The following is a 20,501-nucleotide window of genomic DNA, read 5'->3' on the forward strand; positions in this document are numbered from 1 at the left end:
CTAAAAAGTTTATTATTGCTAGCACCTTTATGTCCATTTCTAAAAGTATAATTTTTTTTTTTAAAAAAAAAGAGTAATATATTTAATCACCTAAAAACCATATATTAACACTCTAGTACATTAGATTTCGCTTTTCTAAGGGTTCTAAATCTGAAAATACAGTCATTTTTGGTAGAGAGCAATCCATTCTGTGCGAAATTCAAATTATTAGTAGGACCCAAACAATTACAAGACATCGTAAACCAAAAAAATCATTTGAGTTTTTAAAATAAGGTGGTTGGTAGAAAATGAATGCACACACATTCACTCTGTTTAGAACGCCACGCTGTAAAAGTTGAACTTTGGAATTAATGGATTGCAAAGAGTTAATATAGCACATATGATTCTTTTATCCAAAAACATCAACTTGAAAATTTCATCAAAGAAATCTGGACCATTTGGTATAATCTGTCAAGTAATTAATTTAGTTGTTAACTTAGCAAATTGTGTAAATCCCATTGAAGCTATATATATATATATATATATATATAGTCAAGGCGTCATACTGTCAACTTAACATTTAGTAGGATAAAAAAATAAAAATAAAAACTGGCAGAGGAAATTGTGAGAATGACAAAGAGTGGAGCTAATAGATATCACTAGAGATGATAGCCCTTGCTTCTACAGGATTATTTATCATCCTGATCAATTTGAAGAACTGGTAATGTTTGATCCTCAATTTTAGAATTACGGTTAATCTTCTTATTTTTTTCTATTTATTATCCGTACATTTAAATTATTAGAAAGAACGCTTTCATTTACTTATTTTAGATCCGGATCGATAACGTCTTTCTCGACAATTCATTGATCATCTTACTCATGAATTACTCCATGTACAAGTAAATATCTTTGTTGACGGGTGATAACTTGACACTACTTCATCATTAAGAGTTACCTCTACTTTTTTTTTTTTTTTTTTATATACTATAAGAAAATCATGTTACCTTGAGGTGTTGATACAAAATTTGGCGAATTTTGTAGCTATTCTTGTTTAATAAGATAATCCTTGTTAAAATAAGCAAGGAGGAGGGCATAAATCCACCATAATCTTTAGTGGTTTTCTTATTTTCAAGTGACTATGTATATTGTAGCTTACATAATATAATAATAATTTATTCTTATTATTAACAACATTATCGAGCATTGTTATTATTGTTATTATTATTATTATTATTATGTGGGAACAAGGGCATCTTTACACGGTCAACTTATAAAAAATATATGTTTCATATTTAACTGATAAAATTTGGTCAAATCCAATTATTTTCTTCTAATCTTTCCTTGCTTTGAATTTTTTTGCAGCAAAACAGCTTTGGGAAGCATATGGAGTATCTCTTTCGGACAAAATTAGATTGTTTGGCATGTTGGGACATCTTTTTGCAGTCAACTCTGACTAGAAGAAAAGATATTACGTTTCCTTGGAGACCAGAAATGTTTTTCTCCTTCCTTTGTGATCCATATAAATTTCTTGATAGGTTACATCAAAATCCTTGATGTACTAACGTACAACAAAATGTAAGAGAGTAAATTTCACGTATTGAATCATGCCGTTATTAATATTAACAATTTCCTTTTTTCCGGGGATGGGATGAGTTCTTCCATATTGTTAGTCAAGAATTGGAGATGTCCTTGGCTAAAACTAGATCAATTTCTCAAAATTTCTTTTTTAATTGAAAATGACTTCAAATCTAATGCCTTTGAAAAAGAAAAAAAAAAAAAAAAAGGGAAACTTCCATTGTGTTAGGGACATTCGCGAATGCCATTTTACGGGCATTTCCATTGTACCAACTTCCTGGTAATTCTAGGTCTATAGTTTTAGCCATATCACAAACAAATTCCCAGAAGACCAATCATGATCCATTAGAAGACTTTGCATTGAGTGGTCTTGACTTGGAATAGTATGTTTTGCTTGATTCTAGCATTGGTGGAGTTCTTCGCAATCATATTTTTGGCAAATCTAGGCCTATTCGGGCAAAAGTCATTTTTTCCCGGATACGATCGGGAGTGGTTTTAGTATGACTTTGTGCACCGCATTGTTGGGATTTCTGGTCCACCTGATGTTCTTTGGTCTAGAAACATTTTTACCCTTCGCGTTGCTAATTCCCATTGGATTTCCCGAGAAATCTTCCATGTCCTTTCGAACCCCGCTCAAGATCACTCTTAAAAAAAACATGGTTCGATGTTTCTTGTTTGTCCACTACAAAGATATGCATCTTGTGTCAAGTATTCGAACCGGTAAGAATGTCATCAAAAGGAAGCTTCTTTTTTATTAGTCTCCGCATAAAAAAGGAAATTTTAAAAGGCAAACCTTTGCTCCAAATTTCTTTGGATTGTGGCATTAATTCTTTCTCTGTCTCGGCCTTTCGGACTTTTAGAGCGAGAAGTAACCATCCTTTGTCGTGTCCAAATTGCTTTGTCTGTTGTTGTGGTGGATGCTTTGTCGAAGATTTCATCCTTATTGCTTGTTGTGGTTAGCCTTAACAATTTTGTTTGGTCCATTCCCCTTCTCGGATGTATTCATTTACCTTGTTGTTGCCTGGTTTCATGGTGTGATTTACCAAGGTGAAGAGGGCCAAAAGGTGACAAGTGTCGGACCAAACAAAGACATTACCGTCACCAATCCTCCATAAGTATTCTCACTTGCTCTCGTTCTAATGTTCGGCGGGGTTCTCCTGCCATTGGAGTCTTTGGAGTTTATCTTTTAAAAAAATTAGGATTAGCTGCGGGGGTACTTTGCGATAAGGAACCTAGCCCAAAGATGGCCGGGTTCTAAACCTCCACCATCTTTTGGTGGCAAAGGCCTTACAAATATCCTTTAGCCTTTTTGACACAACTCCGCGCCTTCTTACGGGTAGGACATATTGTCCCAACAGCTAAAAAGTAAAAATTCTGCCTCCTGCGAAATTTCCCAGAAGAAGTTGGAGAAGTATAAATTTGTTTCATCAACAGTGGATCTAATCTTGCCATGAGGTATAAAGTTTGAGAAGCCTTGCATGTGCTTAAGGATAATAGCTTTACCTTCTTGAGATATGTTACCTTGCCAACACTCGCTTTGTTTAAGACCTTTGTCGCCATGATAAAAAGAAAAGGCTGCAGTTTTTCTTCAAAAATGTAAATGGGGGCATCCAGTGTCACGAAAGGAAGCATGAGGTCTCATTTGTCTCCGTCCTTTGCTCAGTTTTAATTTTCTTCGAAACTATTAGATCATATGTGTAGAAGTTGGTCTTTAATTAATCTCTTGCCCGAATTTCATCTGGTATTTACTTAGAACTTTTTTTAAGAGTTCACCGATTTCTTTCTAAGTCGAAAAGTATGAGGTCGTCGGCCTGTTTTAAGTGATTGACTTGTGTTCCATTCCTAATGGAAAAACCATTAAAATTAAATTCTTTGTAGAGATTGTTCGACCTATACATACGTAATAAGAAAGTATTTGCAAAATATAACAGAGAGGGGGTCTCATTTCAAATACTAGATGAATTGAAGAAACCAAACCTCTCCATTGATGATGATTGAGTACCAATTGTTGGAGAAATATTTTGTATTCCTCGATTACCCGTTGAGAAAAAAATCCTTAAAACATTCATCGAAATCCCAAGATTATCTATCGTAGGCTTTAGACATGTCTAGTTTGATTACTAAGTTCAAATGTTATATCTTTCATACCATGAATGATTTCTTGAGCCAAAGCACATGAAAACCATATGAATGAGTCTACCTTTGACGAACTTAACTTGGTTATCAAATCAGCTTAGGAAGAATGTGGGCCATTCTCACGTTCCCGGAAAATCTTAGAAATAATCTTGTTAGTAACATTACATAAACTAATAGGCCTAAAAAATCGAGAAAAATTAGTAGGTGTTTTTATCTTCGGAATGAGAGCAAGGCAAGTATGGGTATAGAATTTTGTCAAATTGGCCCCATTGAAATAAGCACATATATAAAGTTGCACAAATCCTCTTTGATCATATCCAAGTACATTGGTAGAATGTTTTTTAAACCATCGGGTCTATAAAAACTATTAGGATCAATCGAAAAAACCGTTCGATTTCTTCTTCATTTGAGTAACCTCAAGAATGTTGTTAGGAAAACTTCGGTTATGGCGGGGTCTATCCATCTCAAAATGTTGCCCGTGATCATCATCATTTTGGCTGGTGAAAATATCTTTGAAGTGTTCTATAGGTCCAAAAATATCTTGATTTCCTTAACCAAATTACCTTGCTTATTCCTATTAATGACATTTTAAGCAATTCCTTTTCCTCTTTTTTGATAACACTATGGAAGTATTTAAATTAGTGTCACCCCTCCATGCAAAATTGATCCGTGGCTTTTGCTTGAGGATTGATTCCTCTTTATTAAGCCATAGCATATATTCAACTTTATACACTTTGTGTAAGTTAACTCTACTTGATACATTCCTTTTAGATCTACAAATCTTATCGAGAGTGTGAACTTTTTTTTTATTTTTTTATATGCAAATCTTATTAATAAATCTAAATTATTAGAGACTACACACTTTCATTTCTTTATTTTAGATCCAAACAATATGCACCACATGTGCTTGTTTTGATCTTACTCATCGGTAGGGGTGTACATGGACCGGGTTGGTTCGGATTTTTTAAACACCAAACCAAACCAATTGCGTCGGGTTTTAAAATTTATACACCAAACCAAACCAATAAAATTCGGGTTTTTCAACCTCGGGTTTTCTCGGGTTGTTCGGTTTTCTCGGGTTTTCGATTTTCTTAGGTTTTTCGGGTTTTTTTTTCGGAATAGTCTTGATACAAAACATATAACTTTTACTTCAAATATTTCTTTAGTCCTAGTAAGATATAATTATATAATTAAGGTGTTTTTTAAGAAAACAACACAAAATGTGAGAAGAGTAATGACATTATATTAAAATATTCAATAAAAGCTAATATAATCGGTTAAAATAAATATTGCTAATTAACAAGCCATAAAAGAAAATGACCATAATCTAAAAATACTAAGTCATGCTAAAATAAGTATTAATTACATGACAAAGAAAAAAAAAACTTAAGTTATGTATTTTTCCTCTCTATATCAATTATGCAAAACTAAAGAATAGATATCCAACATTATTGTCATTCCTAGTGGTGGATTGAATTTCTTTTGTTAGGATTAGCGTTGAGTTGGTTTTGGTTTGGACTTTATTTGAGTTACTAACATCTATAGGATATAAAACTTATTGACATTCAAAATTCTAATTTCAAGCTTGAATAATATGATAATAGATAAAAAATTACGAAAAAATTTAAGAAATATTTATAAATTACTTTACAAATAAATATTTTTATGTATAAAATATTTTAAAAATTGAATACATGTAATGTCGGGTTGGTTTGGTTCGGTTTGACTTTTTTTAGTTAAAACCAAACCAAACCAATTATGGTCGGGTTTTTTTTTCCAACACCAAACCAAGTCAAACCAAACCACTAGTCGGGTTTTTTTCTCGGTTTGACTCGGTTTATCGGTTTGGTGCGGTTTGTCGGTTTACTTTGTACACCCCTACTCATCGGTTACACATATGAAAATATCTATGGTTGATAGGTGGAGGTGAAACTTGAATTAATTGCACTTAAATAATTAAAATTCAACTCTTTTTACTATTAATTTAGATCTGTAAATCTTATCAAATACTATCCAGATAGAAAGCACTTATACATAAATTTAACTTTTATTTAATTCTTTGAGATCTACAATCTTATTCGTAAATTTAAATTGTTAGAGAGTACCATTTTCATTTGTTTATTTTAGATTCAGACAACATGTTCCACACGTGCTTGTTTTGATCATACTCAGGGGTCACAAGCACGTGTAAACTTGAACTAAGACAATTGCTAAGAGTCAACTCTTTTCACTATTAATTTTAGATTTAGAAATTTTATCAAATACTATTTAGAGAGCAACCACTTATTTTATAAATTTGACTTTCATTTAATTCCTTTAGTTCCACAATCTTATTCACAAATTTAATTTGCTAGAGACTCAACACTCATATTTATTTACTTTATAGATTCAAACAACATTCTCCTCACGTGTTTGTTTGATTTTACTCATGGATTACGTATGTGCGAATATCTTTGTCGACGGATGAATGTGAAACTTAAACTCAACTTAAATCGTTGAGAGTGACCTCTTTTGTTTACTAATTTTAATTTGATCGACAAGTTTTCTAAATAACTATCATGAGATTGAACACTTCCATTTATTCTTTTAGATCTACAACATGCTCCTCACGCGCTAGCGTGTTTTTTTTTTCGGGTTTAAGCATGCATAAATATTTTGGTTGATGGAGGATGGTGAAACTTGAACTCAACTTACATCAATAATAATGGATACTTTTAGACATGCTCTGCACTTCCGCTTAATTTTTTTCTCGTATTAAGCATGTGAAAAATATATTATGTTGATAGATATATACTAATGAAACTCAATTTCAAGAATGTTGTTTGATCTGATACAATATTGTATTGAACGAATAATTTAAATTTGTATCGAATTCTTTTTTCCTTTTTTCACCGTGTTGTAGAAAATCCCATCAGAATTTGTGAAGCATTTAACAGAAGAAGCAGCAAAAACAACACTGATTAAAGGGCCTCGTGGCAAGTATTGGAACGTGAAACTACGCAAAGACGAAGATGGAGTTTTCTTTCATGGTGGCTGGAAGAAATTTCTAATGGAGCAACATTTGGAAGGAAGTGACTTTCTTCTTTTTCACTATGATAGGAGGATGACTTTTCATGTACGCATTTTCGATAAGAATGGATTGGAGAAATGAATTCACTATTGCTTGTTATGTTTTCATTGAATTAATATAAACATCAAGTGTACTTGTAAGCAAGTATGGTCATGGAATGTCGAAGAAAGTTGTGGATGCCAGTGTTTGCAGTTGTTTGAAATAATCATTTTGAATATGCAATGTATGGTGTTATGATGTTAAGCCTGGCAACCGGTCCGGTTTTAGTTCCACGAATACTTGGGACAATCGGAGCCGTGGAACGATTCCGGTTTAAGTTCTTTTGTCAACCGTTTATTTTTTATCGGTCCGAGTTTGTATTTTAGGGACCAGATAACTGGTAAACCGGACCGGTTAAACCGCTCAAAAAAAGTTTTTTTTTTTTTTTTTTTAAGTAGCCGTTGCAAAAATGGACCGTTGGCCAATGATGGTTGCCAACGGTCCATTTGCAAAAATGGCCGTTGGCAACGGCTCCAAACTCCCCTTTTGGCCCCCAACCCCCCCAAACTTTTTTTTTTAACACTTTAACCCATCCCCCACCCCTATACTCCATTTCCATTTTAATTTGTTGCAATTTATTTTCTTGTGATTTATTTGAGTGTAATTTAAATTAATTCTATTTAATAATGGCGAAGAGATTTAGACGTAGTGCCGTAGTAGTGGTATTGTTAGGGGGTGGGTTTAATGAGGAAACATTTGTGAACGAAACACCTAATTTAGGTATTGATGTTAGTGGAAATAATCCACTTTTAGATCATGGTAATGCAACAACATTATACCGACACTTTTAATGAAATTGATGATGATGATGATGATGAAACACGAAGCTCGAAAATCCCATAGGAGATACACACCCTGCATAATCACATACACAAGACAAACCGCCAAGAACTCGTAAGCCAACCGCTAAAATTTGGAAATTTATGACTAAGAATAAGGAAAGACAAATAGCTAGATGCAATATATGTAGACAAGAATTTGTTTTTAAGTAACAAACTAGTAAGGATAGTGGAACGGGTCCACTAACGAATCATATAAAAGGTAAACATAAGGATATTTGTGGAGAGCAAACGGGTTCAAATCTGGGGGGGGGGGGGGGTATTTAAATGACAATAGACCCACGAACAGGTAAAATTTTTTGCTATGACAAGAAAAAAGAGCGTGTAGAAACAGCTAAAATGGTTGCTTTTGATGCTCTACCATTTTCCTTTCCTTCGAGTTTGGGGTTTTTACTTATATTCAACGTTGTTATAATCTGTTATTTGAGGGTATTCCTAGAAGTACTTGTAGAGCAGATGTTATAGATTTGTATAAAAAAATATAGATTTTATTTGCGCCATGTATTTAATTCTTTAAGTTGTAGTGTTTTTCTTACTGCCGATTTGGGTCTTAGTCTTAACAAGTTAGATTTTTTTGCTATTACATGTCATTGGTTAATGACAATTGGGTGATGCAAAAAAGAATTATAGCTTTTTTATATGATAAAGGGAAAGTTCGTCATGATGGAAAAAATTTAGCGGATTCAATGTCTACTATTATGAGATTTTTTAACATTTATAGAAAAACACTGTGTATTGCTTTAGATAATACACAGTGTTAGAGATGGTCTTGAGTATTTTGAAGATTCTATTCAAAAAGTTAGAAATGCGGTTGTTTTTCTTTTTTGTAATGCTAATAAGGCAAAAATGAGAGACTGTAAGAATTCTTATGTGCAAAATGGCCTTAGACCTAGGAAAATTCAAGTAAAAGTTGACACTAGGTGGAACTACACTTACATTATGTTACAACAAGCATATGATTATAGGATTCCCATACAACAAGTTCACAACCATTTTAATACGGATAGTGATGATTGGTTAAATATTACCGATTGGGAAGATGTTAAAGAATGTATTGAACTGTTACAAAAATTTTATAATGCAACTCTTACTTTTTCTAGACAATTCTATCCCACGGTAATCGAAATTTTAGCCTACTTAGCGAAAATAGCTAGAGTTTTACATGAGTATAAAGATAAATCCGGTTATCAAGCGGCTATCTTTAATATGACAACAAATTTAAAAACTATTTTTTCCCATCCCAACTTTATTTATAGTAGGTTCTCTTTTAAATCCTTGTTTAAAAATGTCTTATACTAGAGCATTGGTTGGTCAAATTTATAGCTATTTAGAAATTGACGCAGAAGTTGAACCATCTTTAGAACAAGCCGAGCTCACGATTGATGCCGAGTTTAAAAAAGTTTTTATGCATTATTCTAATTTGGAAGAAAGTGCTACACCCGTTGCTTCACGCCCTACTACTTCTCAAAGTAGCAAAAAGGGCTTGTCGGGTTTGTCGAATTTAAAAGTTTTACATTCACATCCAACTCCTTCCCATAATGCAAATTTTGATGAATATCACCTTTATTTGATGTAGCCAAATATGGATATCAAGGAATTAGATGATTTGGACGTCTTAGCTTGGTGGAAGAGATACAAGGCAAGTCATCCGATACTTTCAAGAATGGCTCGAGATATCCTTATTGGAGACCATAAACACTCATTATCCAGATTTAGCTTGCAAGTACTAGTGTGCATTCGCGATTGGATTAGATCGGAGCGACGCAACCAAAACTTAAAATCGGTGGAAGGCGAAGAGGAAGAGATTGAAGATTTGATAGCAAGTGAAGTGGACCAAATGGAAGACTTTGAAGATATCTCCATGACCGAATATGATATGGCAGATATTAGCCAAATAATTAACACTTTTTGATTTTATTATTCTACTATTTCTTTGCAACTCATGTATTATTTGCAAGTTAAAAAAACTAGGCCAAACCCATCGGCAGACACCTATGGTCGTCCACTTCTTTCACTTGAGCACCTAAAGTGACCCTTGTTCCATTTAAACATTTCAGGTGGGTCATTCCCATTCCACTTAGACACTTTTTGCACCGTTATCGGAGAAAAACCAACACCAAAGGGGGCGCCACCTCATTGCACATCCAACCAGCCCAAAAGCCCCAATTTTTAATGGTCAAAACTCCACGAATTTACAAATTAGTGAATTTACAATTAAAATGAGTTGGCACAATTTAAATGAGCTGACACAATTTAATTGGCCACTTAATCCACGTAGGAGACGACTGGTGTTGGTTTTGCTCCGATAACGGTGCAAAAAGTGTCTAAGTGGAATAGGAATGGCCCACCTGAAGTGTCTAAATGGAACAAGGGCCACTTTAGGTGCTCAAGTGAAAGAAGTGGACGACCACAGGTGTTTGTCGATGGGTTTGGCCAAAAACTACAACTTGCGAATACATGTTATCCATGAATGAATAAAAGATATGGCTCCTTGAGCTTTCTTCTATTTACTTGTGTTCATATTTTTACTTATATTAAGTTAGGAATATACCTAAAATATACTAAGAATATACTTATAATATACATCTACTTAAATTAAAAACTAGAAAGTTATATACTTGAAAAATAACTAAAATATACTAAGAATACACTTATAATATAAATATACTTAAGTTATAATACATATACTTAAATATATAAAAGTGTATATATATATATATATATATATATACATATATGCGGAACCGGCAGACTAGAAACCGGCCGGTTTTATAACCGGCTACTGGTCCGGTTCTGGTTGAACTGGTTGCCAGGCTTATATGATGTGCAGAAACTAATTAAGTAGGCGTTTGACCATGTGATCTGGAACCCCAATTTTTAAGTTTTGATTTGAAATCAACATTTGTTTATGAAATCTATACAAAACTTCAACTTTAATTTCAAATTATGATTTCGAAATCCAAATTCTTCAAAAAGTAGAATTTTTAAATTTTAAGTTGTCATTTCATTTTTTTTTTAAATATAAAACTTGACCCATAAGTTTATATTTTGGGAGAAAAACCCATCATTTTAAATTTTGCAAGAAAGACGCATGTATACTCAATGTGAAGAATTGTTCATACCATGTGGAAGGATTATATTAAAGAATAACTAGTTACATTGTTGATTTTTTGGACTAGTGGATCTTTGTAAAATTATGTCTACTTGAAAGTTTGTAATAACATGTACTTTTGCATGCATTTATTTATAAAAGGAACATTGAAATATGATTATTAATGCGGCGCCTTAGGATATTTCGGTTCCTTGTTTGTTAACTATGATTTGTTGGTTTGGTAAGATTGTATAAGAGTTGGAGAAATTTGATAATTTTCACAAATTATGAAATTTTTGTGTGTATGAAAAGAATATACAATTTAAGAAATTCAACTTTAAATTAACCTGATTTTAAGTTACTGATATCAAATCATGACTTGTTATTTTAATGCTTTTTTTTTGGTCACTATTGGCTGCCAATTGCCATCCGCGTTAATGCTAACTTTTGTCTTGCTATTGTTGGATTTATTCATTGGTTATCCATAAATTAAAGGCTCTATTTTCTTTGTTGCACTTACACTTAGGGGTGTCAAATGGACTGATTTGATTGCATTAATTTGGATGAGTTAAATGAAATGCGTAAATGAAATGGTTGGTCAATGACCCCGCCTAGCTAAAAGTAACTTGGGTGAAATCAATCGGGTTAAAATGGATATCATAACTAAACCCGTTAATTTTTACTAAATCTTAATTTCTTTGCTTGTTCTTTTATAAATTTAAATACCTAATAAACTTTTTATTTATTTATCATGACTATGCATAACAAATCAAACAAAAGAAATATCTTTTTCAAAATATTTTGACAAAATTTTTCGCGGATCAATTTATGCCGTTTCATCCCAATTTTCAATACGTAGGCGAGTCAACAACTGTTCAAAATTTAGGGGGTTGTGCAAGTCATACTTTTATAACCTAATTTTGCCAAGGTTATTTTTCGCGCTAGGAAACTTCATGAGTTAAATATATTTTTTTTGTGTATTATAATGGCTGAATGTCATTTTCCTGTAACATATTAGGCTTATGTTGAAAGTCAAAGGTCAACAGAATGAAGAACAAGTGAAATGTCCGTGAGTCCGTGACGTAAAAAGAATTTCCAATATGGGCTCTTATCTGGCTGGTCTTTCAAAAGATTCCAAAAATATCCAAGAACAAAGGCATTATCTAAACAAAAAAACAGATAACTTGTTATTAAAATGATTTAACATTTTAAGACTTACTATAAAGTATATTATTTATAGTAGTATTTTTATGTAAAATTTAAAGTATAATTTTCATTTTGAAAAAATTGAGTAATATATTCAGTCACTCTTAAAAACATATATTAACTCTTTAATACTTTTTGACCCAAAAGAGAGGGGAGGGAGGTTGGAAAAAAGTTTTACTTGTGGCTTTTAATAATTTTTACTCAAAAAATTGAGGTGAGGTGGTAATTACTTGTCCATTCTTATCCAGAAATTTTGAGTTCTAAATTAATCTAAAAAATTAGTCATTTTTAATAGGGAGTGATTTATCCGGTGTGAATCCAAATTATTAGTCGGACCCAAGCAATGACAGGACGTATAGGGAGAAAAAGAAAAAAAAATCCTATGGTTAATTTTTAAAATAGGGTGGTTGGTAGAAAATGGATGGAGGCACCTTGTACAGAATGCCACATTATAGAAGTTGGAATCTGGAATTGTTAAACAGAAAGCAGCATCTAATTATTTATTCTTCTTTTCAAAAGAATTCACGCGCTACAAGAAAGTGTAGAATGGCAACAAAAAATCTAATATTTGGCAACAACTTAGTTTTATTGTTGGCAAAGAGATTTTTTGTTGCCAAAGAATTTAATTTTGTTGTCATAGTATTGATTATTGTTGCAAAAAGTACTTTTAGTAACAACAAAAAAGAAGAAGGTGTTGCATGTTGTTCCAATAACAGCAGTTGGGAAAAGTCCATGCAACAAAAAAAAATTGTTGCCAAAAGTACTTTTTGCAACAATAATCAATCTATAGCAACAAAAATAATTTTGTTGCCAAATATATTTTTTCTTATGGTGACGTTATATTAAAATAGTCAATAGCGACTCTTGTCAATGTATTAGCTAATAGGAGTATCAAATTAATTAGTGTTATAAATATTATTTAATTATGGATGTCTATCTTTAGGAGAAACTTTAGGGTTTGTAACTTTGGCACTAAGTTAACCTTCTCCTATTTGTATAGAATCCCTAACAAGAGAAATAAAGATATCTCCTCTCTTCTCTCTTTCACCACAATATTCGTCTTGCTTGCTTTATTATTTTATATCACGTTATCAGCACGAAGCTCTAATCAACTGAGATGTTACGATATTGCGAAGCATCCTTAGGTGTTGATAATATGATCGTTTGAACGGGTACTCACGGCTTAGAGTCATGGCCTTGAAAGATGAAGGTTTAGATTTGAAATATTGGATATTAATGAACATCACGTGCCCATGCCCAAAACTGAAACGACTTTAACATATACCTAAAGTATCAGGTAAGTTTTTTACTTTTTCTATTTCTTTTGAATTCTTCAAGTTGTATAACTTGATTTTAAATATGAGCGAATATAATATATTTTAAGGGAGTTTGAAAGAAAATATGATCCCAGAAGTGATTATATTTTACAAATCTCGTTTTAATTAAATTTGTTAATCACCAGAAGTGATAATATTTGCACATACTTGTTGTGATTACAATTGAAGATACATTAGAAAAATAAAAAATTCTCTATATTATATGTGTGCCATAATTTGCTCCTGAGGTAGCAATATCTTAAAAGAGGTTCTAAGTTATCATAATTTGATATGGTAAAGGCACGTTCAGATAATTACATTCTATTCGTGAAGAATGAATACTTTTGATTAACATTACAAATACAAATCCATTCCCTGAAGTGAATGTGACAGTATGTAGTAAATCTTATAAATACAGACGTGCGATTGGTTGTGAAGTTATCACAAGTCACCTCCAGAAGAGGTAGAATAATTGGGAAAAAAAATATTCTAAAAAATTCTATGATTTACTCCCAAAGTAGTAAACTCAGAGATCTGCTCCTGAAGTAGCAAGCTCAATAATATGCTTCTGAAGTAGCCAACTTTGAACTCTACTCCCGAAGTAGTAGAAATTTGAACTCTATTTTAATAGTAAACTTTGAGCTATACCCCAAAGTAGTAAGATTCGGAATTCTACTCCGAAGTAGTAGGACCTAGAAATCTACTCCCGAAGAAGTTTACTCTTGAAGTAGTAAATATTCTGAAATCTACTCGTGAAGTAGTAGAACTTTGAAATTTACTTGATGTAGTATGACCTTGAAATTGACTTTCGAAGTGGTAAACCTTTAAACTTTACTCCCGAAGTAGTAAAACTCTGAAACTTTTACCCCTAAAGCAGAAAGAATCGGTAGTACACCTGAGACATTAGTTTGAAGCAATGTTTTCTTTCACATGAGAAAAAATAATGAGCTATTAGAAAGTGCATCTAAATGATCAGGTTTAATTCCCCGAGGTGAATGAAAGAAATACCACAACTTACCTCCTGGAAGAGATTGAATAATAAAAGATATACATATTATTTTTGTGATACGAATCATTGAAACACGTACCTGTCGTACATAGAAACATCTTAATCAATCTTATTCTGAGACTTATTACCCGTTTTTCGTGAGTATTTCACATGCAATTGTTTGTCTTATAGCATTTGGCTAATTTTGTGTTTTGGCAATGTTTGTCATGAAATCAAAGTGGTTAGTTCTATGATGGCCTGCTAAAATTGTCTTGTGTAGTCATATTAACAACTATTTGTTTGGTTGCTTGGTGGTTATGTCATCAAAAGTCCACAAAGTGACTAGATATGTTCAAGAATGTGGGTTATTGTTTGACTTCTTGCAATGTAATGATAGTAATAGTTGCTCATTCTAAGTAACCCATCCCTTAGATGTATTGAGACTCCTCAGCTTAGTAATCTCAAGTTTAGAACTTCTTGTTTTCTAGAATCTGCCATTGTCCATTTCTACTCGTGCTCAATGTATTTTTTTCGATTTTCGGTGGTGTAATATTTTTGATTATTTAGTGTCTACATTTGTGAAGTAATACAAGATAATTCATGATAGTTAAGACTTGTTGTAGTGGTTTGTTGTTAGCTTTGCGAATTACTTCTCTTTTTATAGTACCAAATTGTTTATTTTGGTTACTTGGAGTGATCAGTGGGTTAGTATAAACCAGCTCCAATGATCCATATGTGGACGAGAAAGAAGACAGATCTTGTTAAATGCTTTCTATTGTTTGTTATTAATTTTCCGGAAGGAAATTACAATTCATATATTTTTCGCTAAAGAAAAATTATAACTGTATAGTTGTCATTTTGATATAAAAGAAAAAAAATATATTTAGATGTTAATTAGCTTCCCTGACGGAGAAGTTTAAAATACTGAAGTTAGAACTTAATGTTTACTTTTCGTTATTTATGAATTTAAAATTGTTTTTAAATGTTCATTTGATTAATGTTTTCTGTAATGACACCAGTAGTGTCTAAATTTGCTTTCAAGATAAAGTATCTAAGCAATATTTGGTAGTACAAAATTAATGATCAAGGTCGAGGAGGAGCCTAATTATTTGTCTACAAGAACCATGACACCAATAATGTTCGAACAATAAGTGATTATAGAGAATAAATTAAAGGCTCCGAAGAACTTACATACTATTATGTAATTCGTTCTAGATTGTAATATACGAAGTTGTTATGATCGAAACACAAGTTGTAGTAAACCGAAGTTTACTCAAATAAATGGCTATCATATTGAAGTTATAAATGATAGGAGGATCAAGTATCTTCAAAGTCATGGTTGGTAAGAAATATCTATGTGAAAGGTTACACGCCTTATTCTCCAAATTGTACTACAAATATAAGCATGATGAAATCACATGTCACGGTAAACCAGAAGTTTATTGGTACAAAAAAAAAATAAAATTCATGTCATAGTAAACCAGAAGTTTACTAAAACAAATAGCACATGACATGGTAAACTTGAAGTTTACTATTATAAGAGTCGGCATGAGCGGTTTGGCTATCCCGATTTAAATATGATGTACAAATTGAGTATTTGACATATATTGAAGAGCTACAAGATTCTTCAAGGAATTATTTTTATTGCTTGTTCTCATGATAAGTTGATTATACTAGCTAATGTTGGGTCGAAAAATATAAAAGGTGAATATGGGCCCGTTCACTTGTTATGTGATGTCTTAAATAGATGCATTGATAAGACGGTCACATGTATGTTTATTGTCAACCCGCAGTTTGACATATGCAAAGTTACTTGCTCAAAATAATTGAGTTGAGAGCGCAATTTTCAGATTATGTAATCAAGATAATTAATCTTGTTAATGCTAGTTTATACCTTGGTTTGGCGTTGAATGCCTCGATAAATAGCTAAACCATTGCTTATGAGATCAAAGCTTCATGTGGTGGTGAATATGATATATTGCATGCAATAACACTTATATCTTCGGACAAAGAATTATGATAAATTCTCCTCACAATTGGTTCAAGTTTAGGAACTAGATATTTTCATCTAACAATTTTTATGTGTGGTATATGATTAATTAATCTACCGAGATGCACAAAGATGGATTCCCCTAAAGAAGATGGGATATGTGTTAGTTTTTCTAACATAAGGGGGAGAGAAGAAGCAGCTGAGAAATATGTTATGAATTATCATTAGTATGATCCTCATTCAAAAGATAATTCAACTCAAATGCTAGAAGCAGACCATTAATTTCTAATTTGTAGCCGCAAAATATTCTATTAAATTCATGTCCGAAGGACAGAGTCTACAGCATGCATGAAGCGTGATAGACTAATCGGTTCCAAACGCAATAATCATTGAAAAGAAAGAGGAGCAAAATGATCAATGATTATTATAAGGAGGCAATGTGCTCTTGAAGAGCCTACGACATAACACTTCATGAAACCTCATGAGAGATTTAGGTACCTAAAAATAATGGAAGTGATGAGATCTCAATAAGTTATGTCACATTGTGAACCGATACAAATAATATATCGTCGACGATATCTTTGGTACAATGTAGCGCAATATTGTAAAAGATCATGAGGATCTAAATTCTACGTCTATTAAAGCATGCTAACGTAGAAATTATTATCAAGTGAAATGACGCATCTTGATAAGCGTAAAGCTTATTCTTTGTCCGGACACCGAGAAGATGTCACATATGTAAATAGAAATAGATGTTGTCACTGACCTATATGAATTACTTGACAAAATTATATGAAAATTCCTGAAGAATTTTAAATGCTTGAAGCATATACAAGTTGTAGAAATTTGTTCATAATTGTTATATGAATTAAGTGAAGCAAGGTGAATGCGATTCTATCACCTTAATGAATATTTACTAACTAAGGGCACAAATGACTCTATTTGTCCTTATGACTTTGTGAAAATCAAAAGATCATATTGTTGGTGCAAGTTGATTACTTGAATATTATTAAAACTCTTGAAGAGTTCTCAAAAGCAATTTATTATCATTGAAAGAAGTTGAAATGATAAATTTGCATAATTTTTTACAGTGCCATAACCTTATAATTGATGCATTTATATATTTTGCTATGACTATGAAGGATTATGGTCATACGATGTTGTTTTTATATGACACAAATCATATAAAGATAACATTTATTTAAAAAGCGAATGCACTTGGAGTGGACAATATTATATCTTGATGCAACTCTATATGAAGATGCAACAACATACATAGTCCAACTAAAAAGTGGATTCATAAAAGGACAAAGCTCATTTCACCAAAGTTGTTCTTCACAAACGAGCTCCAAAGAATGGTGATATCAAGGTGCAACAAATTGTTCGAGTGATAATATGGCTGATTTATTCACCAAGTCTAACTTGCAACTTTCGAGTGAAGATGTGAAGATTCAAGTTTTGGATTGAAGTTCTCGTCGGGGGGAGTTAATGCGCGTTGTACTCTTTTTCCTTTCAAGGTTTTTGTCCCGGGTTTTTTCTTAGGTTTTTAATGAGGCAACCAAATAGCGTATTATTAGAAATGTGTACTCTTTTTCCTTCACTAGATTTTTTTTTCCCAGGTTTTTTCTAGTAAGGTTTTAACGAACATTATCTAACCAAAATAGATATCAAGTGTTATAAATATTATTTAATTATGGATGTCTATCTTTAGGAAAAACTTTAGGGTTTGTAACTTTGGCTACTAAGTTAGCTTCTCTATTTGTATAGAATCACTGTAGAGAAATAAAGATATATAACCATCTTTCACCAGGCCTCATTGCTTTATTATTTTGTATCAATTAGGTGCTTTTTGGAGTTTTCTAATAAGCTTCCTTCACAAAGATTTCTTTCCCTTTTTGTGTTTGTTATTTACAAATGCCTAGACATATATTTTGGTTAAGTTTCTACTATTGTTCCTCGCAGCCTTTAGTTGGTTATTGTCATACTCATACACCATCATGTCTTTGACATTGCCGTTTTAACGTTGACCTGACATATTGTTGATAGGTTGAGAACGACAATTAAACTTATAAATCGCATCACATGTTATTAATTCCATAATAGCTTAGTAACGGTTGATTGTAGATTCTGGGGAGATTTGATTTCCATTGGCCGTTAAAGTAGGTACCACTTTGAGTCCGCAAATTAAATGACCCATATTGTAGTCTTTGGAACCAAAATAACTCACACAAAAAAAGTTACAGATATTCTTTTGCCAAATTTAGCGCATTGCGATAGACTTTAATTAATGCAATGTCCTAAGCACTAATTTTGTTCGCGATAGGAGTTAGCTTTATATAATTTTAAAGTTTTGAAATTGGTTTTTTCCATGCTTTAACTAAATATTAGTCATGTCTCAAAACCGGAATATCGATATTTTATATAGAACACGATATCTTTTTCTGCGAACCATAATGTAGGCTCAATACATCAAGTATACCTAAACATTTAGGTCGTCATTTTAGGGGTTACAAAGTGCCTCGAAGCAAGTTTTGTTTGGAAACTTGTTATCGTTAGGTTTAAGTGTTCTATTTTATAAGATTTTCGCTGAAGCGTTTTATTATTTAGTCAAGGCACTGCTTTATTTCGAATATGTCGAGAATTTTTTTACAATTAATTTAGGATGTCGAACGAGTTATTAATGAACGACGATCCAAAATATATTTACATGAAAATAATAAAGACTAAGCTAACTAATTACCATTAAGAAAATAATACCAAAAAATATATATATAATATTAACATAAAATGTACAATTTATTCAATCTTTAATATTTGCAAACAAAAAGCGACTACGGACCATGGGAGAAGATGCGGCATGGGTGGTACGGACATATGCATTCCCCGAGGCAATGGACTTGCAGTTGCGCCATTTTTCATTAACGCCGGTTTTACAATAAAATGATTTAATGTGTGTTGGTTTTAATTAAACAGTGTGGAACTCTAGTTGGCGGCTGTGTCATATCTAGTATTGTAAAACTGACATTAATGAAAAATGTCATAGATGAGCCATTTTGGTACTACAATGGCATAAATGAGCCAAACTATTGGGGCGATGACATAAATGAGCCAACTATTGACAAGTGGCATAAATGAGTCATTTCCAATAGTTCGATGGCAGATTTGAGCTTTTTCTGAAAAAAAGAAAAAGAAGTTTAAGTTTGTCCAGGTATAATTTGAAATTGTTCAATTTTGTTCTTTTGTTGTACTTTTGGTTCACTCATATTCTTGTCGCTAGCAAATCATTTCATGTTTTCTTAACGATAGGATAATATTAGAACAAAAGTCTAATGAACTACAGAATTACTATTAATCTTCTTAGTCGGACCCAAGCAATTAGCGGCCGCGGACATCGGGAAAAAACAAAAAGAATCATGTGGTTAATTTTCATAATAGGTTGGTTTGTAGAAAATGAATTGTGCAAGCACCTCTACCTTGTTTAGAATGCCACAGCTATAAGATTGGACTTTGGAATTGATGGATTGCAAAAGAGTTAATAAAACATATATGATTCTTTTTTTTTAATCCAAGAACATCAACTTGAAAATTTCATCAAATGATGAAATCCAGAAAGCAATTGATGTTTCAAAGAAATCTGGACCAGTTGATATAATATGTCAATTAGTAAATTATTTTAATTGATAAATTAGCAAATTGTGTTAATCCCATTGAAGCTATGTATATATTCAAGGCTTCATATCGTCAACTTAACATTCACTGGAATAAAAAATTGGCAGAGGAAAGGCCGAAATGGTGAGACTTAGAAAGAGTGGAACTAATAGCATCAATAGAGATGGTAGACCTCGCTTCTACAAGATTATTTTTTATCCTGATCAAATTGAAGAACTGGTAATGTTAGATCCTTTGTTACAGAATTACCGTTAATCTTCTTATGTTTTTACATCTATTATTTGTAAATTTAGATTGTTAGAGGAAACGCTTTTATTTAATTTAGATCGAGATTGACAATGTGCTCTCTCGTCTTATTCTTTAAATATAATTATACAAAAATAAGAAAAAAATGTGCAGATATGTACATTGACACAATGTACTTGTGTGGGATCACATTATATAAGTAAATATAAATAGGAGGATTATAGTATGAAAGTAAGAGGGGCATGTAGTTTTTTCACGGTAAGAACTTACCAGCATCAAGTGTTTATACCAAATTATATTAACTTACTATAGTTACACAATTTTATGAGGTGAAAAATATGCAATAATTAACCATGA

This window comes from Lycium ferocissimum, chromosome 6, assembly GCF_029784015.1.
Source record: "Lycium ferocissimum isolate CSIRO_LF1 chromosome 6, AGI_CSIRO_Lferr_CH_V1, whole genome shotgun sequence".
Taxonomy (NCBI): Eukaryota; Viridiplantae; Streptophyta; class Magnoliopsida; order Solanales; family Solanaceae; genus Lycium; species Lycium ferocissimum.